Below are 5,435 nucleotides of genomic sequence, written 5' to 3'. Positions count from 1 at the left end.
TCTACATTAGTATAGGAAGACACCTGCATCCGATGGCGACACAACTCTTTCACATGGTTTGTATTTGTGTTTATGCTTCATAAAAATGTTACATTGCTAAGACATGCAAATCGCATCCTGTTATGATCTAGTCTGACTACAGCAATTCTCACGCTAGCTTCTACCTCCACAATGACGTATTACGTCATGTGTTTTAAACATGTAATATATGACTATTACATCAGCTCGGCCAGCTATCTCAATTTTTAAAAAAAAATTAACAACACGTCTAAATATGTTTACTAGGAGTGTGACTGCATATATGTATTATTCTTTGTTTAACTTTAGCCATAAGCAAATGAGGATGAAAAATAGGCATATTAAAAAAAATAATAACAACAATGCATATGAGAAGACATTACCAAAGCAAAGAAAAAATGCATGATAAATACAGATCACATATATGGTACATTGCTAGCAAATGATTATATGGTACCAAAAAAAAAAATCTGATATGCATATGATTCGGTAACTGTTAAAGAATAATTGTTACCTTAGTCAGAAACATAGATCATTACAATACTGTAATTAATAAAAATATTTGTTACCTTAGTAAAGATTCAATTTTAGTGCACAAACACGAATTCCTGGTACGTACACGTACCACGGTTTCATACACACACATATATATATATATATATATATATATATATATATATATATATATATATATATATATATATATATATATATATATATATATATATATATATATATATATATATATATATATATATATATATATATATATATATATATATATATATATATATATATATATATATATAGGGCTTTTATATCTTATTAGATGCCCACAGACTCTGTTTTTTTTTCTCTTTTAACATTCCAGCTTATATATTTTATTAGATGCCGAAAAAATGATTTATGTTTTAAATGGTTTTTAAATATATTTTTAAAAATGCAAATGTTCTATAGTTTCTTCAATTACATATTACTAGCGTACTAACTGCTTTTCGTACACAATGCATTTCCAAGACAATTTTACTCCTTTAAGCGAATGAAGTGGCCACTTTCAAACGGCTTTAAATTGAATTAAATAAAGAGTTTTGTCTGGACATGGCAAAACATTCTGTTTGAGCTGCAAACTGTTCCTTAACCTACGCCAAACAAAGATGTAAACGGCGATAAATATCATCACCGTCAAACCTGTTCCTGCTAGTAGTATGGGGTGAAGAAATTCTTTATAAGTCGGTGACGGGTGGTCCATCTCGGTCAATTTCATCAACCGCTTGGCTACCTGTTTGTTGTATAGGAGGGGTAATGATGGAATTGTAGTCGACCACGTGAAGTTCGCGAAGTAGGCTTGTTCTCTGATGATGGTTTTAATCCCTTTCACCATGGAATTACGGGATGTCCCGATAAAACCATCTGCTGCAACGAAGATTTGGGAATAGGATGTGGATCCGTCCGGGCATGATACATTGAAGCCATCCTTGTCGCATCGTATCCACGAGCCGTTGTTCAGTCTGCAATTGAACTCATTATTGTCAAAGGGATAAAGCTTATCCAGACAATTTTCACTTGTATGGGAGAGCGCACTGTCTAGCACTATACCTAACTCGCATGAATCCCTTAAGTTTTTATGGAATTCAAATGAGTCAGCTGTACATATTTTTCCATCCATTGCGTCTGAACAGTGAGTTAATTGATTTAAGTCTTTAATTACCGTATATGTTTCCTTGTCTGTGGAAATCAATATGTGTCCTGTCAAACTGGATATTACTGGATTTGAGTGATTCGTCATGAAAGTCGGATATGGTGATATCCTGTAAGATTGCCAGGCATCAGAAGAATCAAAGGGAATTGTAATCATAATCCTGTTATTTTCAACGCTTACTGTAATTAGGCTGTAATAAAATTCTAACCTACGTGCGTCTAACAATGGAATATAGCCTAGTTTCTCCCGTCCGTTCTCCACAATTAACTTTAAGTATTTTATAGGCAACAAATGGGGTGACAATGCACCTTTAGTTGCTAACGTGATAGCTTCTACATAATCTTTTGATTTCTCAATGAAATGTGAAATTCTGTTATGTATGTGATCTATTTTTGAATCCTAATACGTTAACGTTGCCTCCAAATCCTGTACTTCCATAATCTGATTGATATTACTTGAATGTTCATTTACTAAATCCATAATTTGATTGATTGAAGCTAACTGATTCCTTAGTTCTGACATAATAAATTCATCTTCATGAGTCAAGAACTCAATTTTCTTATTTTGATTACTAATCTTAAGACGATTGGAAATTCCTAAACCTAAATTTGCAATAGACCCAAAGATGTTTAGTGCAGCAAAAATAAACGGGTTACGTCTCTCTTTATTTTCGTGTCCTACAGTCCACATCAAAAGGTCACGAGCCAAAGATTCTGTATCGTAAGTCTTATTTTGCAAGTCATCAGATAGCATCTCTGCAACTTTTAGTGTCGATCCAAGCGAACTCTCTGTAGTTAAATGAAAATGTCTTCTATGCAACTCATCTAATGAGACAGCAAACCTCAAAATGGCACTTTTTAAGCTAGTGATGTCATTCTCTGGGAGAAAAATTGCTTGCATTCGCACTTCTACTACTACGTTACTTGATGTAATAAAAACGTCTTCTTGTCTTTCAACTATAGTGCCATATTCAAAATCTATACTTTTAGTTTTAGAGCTCATCCCATGCGAGAAAAATGTCTGAGCGAACAATATCACTCCCAACAACAAAAAATTCATCTTAGAAACCTGTAACAAGAAAAATATATACAATTACTCCTGTATTAAGAAGAAAACTTTTAACATACAAAATAAAAAACCTTTCCCTCACTTCTTTCCCTCTTTTTTTTTTTCTTTTCTAATTTCTTATGTGAGCCAATGGTACGATTCTCTCATCAGTGGTTTAGGATACGTTTTGAACTCTAAACCTATTGGCCGTTAACCCTGGGTCGTCCGCGACCCCGAGCGTCAAAACAAAAGAGGTTTTTATCACGTGACTCACTCCCGTGACTGAATTTGTGGGTTATCGACCTGCAGTCAGTCACTTGCCCACACACTCTAGTAGTGTCCAGACGTGCTATTTGTAGCTCTACTCCTTCCCAGATTTCTGAGACACATCGGGGTTGAGCGCGACCGAATTTACCCTTATAAGGTAAGTTGCATAATTATCAAAGTTATTACGTATTATGAAATTGTCGTAGAATGGTGCAACTTGTATGGGTTATCAGTTGTGGAAAGTCTTGGTGAATGGTTTGGCTACCACGTGCAGGTTTTTTTTTTTTAGTTGAAATGCTGTTCATCACCACGAGGACCACTTTACCGCGAGTGCCCCTTTTTCAGTTTTTTGCATTTTTTGGCCAAGTCATTTTTCCGTAAGAAATTGCCAAATAGTGTCGCAAAACTTTTGCTTTTTTAGTGTTGGAAAGTTTGTCTAGATGATCTGGCTACCCATGCGCGACTTTGTTTTTGCCAGATACGCCGTAGATATTGGTATGTGGCGTATTTTCCTGCGGTTGCAAAAATTTACTACGGAGTAAGGAATTGCCATATAGTATTGATTTTTTTTTCATGTTTGTTTGTTAGAAAGTGTGCCTTGATGGTTGGGCTAACACGTGCATGGGGTTTTTTTTTATCTGAGATGCCGTATATTAGAATCTTGGCCATTTTTCCGCGAGTGCCCCTTTTAATTTGTTTTGCATTTTTTTGCTTAGTCATGTTACCGTAAGGAATTAGCAAGTAGTGTCGTAAAACTTATATTTTTATATTGTTGGAAAGTGTTTCTAGATGATCTGGCTACCCATGCCTATCTTTTTTTTTAGCCAGATATGGCGTATATATAGGTATGTGTTCAATTTTCCTGTGTTGGCCATTTTTTCGTTTTTTCTCATTTCTTTCAAAATTACTACGTACTAAGGCACTATAACAGAGTAATGATTCATTTAGATGTTTATTTGTCGGAAAATGTGCCTTGATGGTTTGCCTAGCACGTGGCTGAAATTTTTTTTTTCTGAATTGACCACCATTAGCACGTTGCTATTTTTCATCGAGTGCCCTTTTTTATTTGTTTTGCATTTTTTTGCTTAGTCATGTTACCGTAAGGAATTGGCAAGTAGTGTCGTAAAACTTATATTTTTATAGTGTTGGAAAGTGTTTTTAGATGATCTGGCTACCCATGCCTATCTTTTTTTTTTTAAGCCAGATATGGCATATATATTGTTACTGTTTTTAGAATGATATATTGTTAATTTATTCTCATCATTAATTTATTTCCTTATTTCCTTTCCTCACTAGGCTATTTTTCCCTGTTGGAGCCCTTACTTGGAGCATCTTACTTTTCCAACTAGGGTTGAAGCTTGGCTAATAATAATATAGGTATGTGTTCGATTTTCCTGTGTTTGCCATTTTTTCGTTTTTTCCCATTTCTTTCAAAATTACTACGTACTAAGGAACTATCACAGAGTAATGATTCATTTAGATGTTTATTTGTCGGAAAATGTGCCTTGATGGTTTGCCTAGCACGTGGCTGAAATTTTTTTTTCTGAATTGACCACCATTAGCTCGTTGCTATTTTTCATCGAGTGCCCTTTTTTATTTGTTTTGCATTTTTTTTGCTTAGTCATGTTACCGTAAGGAATTGGCAAGTTGTGTCGTAAAACTTATATTTTTATAGTGTTGGAAAATGTTTCTAGATGATCTGGCTACCCATGCATGACATTGCTTTTTTGCCTTAGATATATTGGTAGGGGACCCATTTTTCATCGAATACGTATTTCTAATTTTTTCTAATTCTATGCAGTTATCAAAATGGCGAGCAGGAGGCAATCATTGGGCTTGGATGCCATAAATCAGCTCTTAGAGCAGTTTGATAGTGATGTCGATGATGCATTGGAGATTGATGACATCACTGACGATGAATATGTAAATGTCGATGAGTTGGAGCAGGAGGTCAGGGAGGAACAGGAGGTGACCCAAAATCCTGAAATCATAGCCTTAGGGAATGGAAATGGATAAGCCGACGACGATGTGGAGGAGGAAGAGGGGGTTGGGGCTTCCGGTTCTCTTGTTGTCCCAGTCAGCACAATAAAAACTCCTGTGCCATCGACTTCACGTGGTCAGCCTCCAGTAACGGTACCTCAGCTCACGCCAGTGGAGAAGAGAAGCAGAAAGAGGAGAATGGGGGATATACAAGCAGCCAGGGGGACGGCAATCACCCACATAGATGCTGAATCGGTGAAAGGTCGCGACGGTACTGTTTGGCATAGAGACCCAAATCCCACCCTCCCCCATATGTACACACCAAGGATTGAGCCTGGGGGTCCCACTTCTCTCACGTTGGGAACGAGCAAAGTGTCCGACAATTTCTCGCTCTTTTTGAGCGAGCGCATGCTAGCCGAGGTTG

Source organism: Palaemon carinicauda, chromosome 7, assembly GCF_036898095.1.
Source record: "Palaemon carinicauda isolate YSFRI2023 chromosome 7, ASM3689809v2, whole genome shotgun sequence".
Taxonomy (NCBI): domain Eukaryota; kingdom Metazoa; phylum Arthropoda; class Malacostraca; order Decapoda; family Palaemonidae; genus Palaemon; species Palaemon carinicauda.
The sequence above is the reverse complement of the archived record's forward strand: the minus strand, read 5'-3'. Positions refer to the sequence as shown.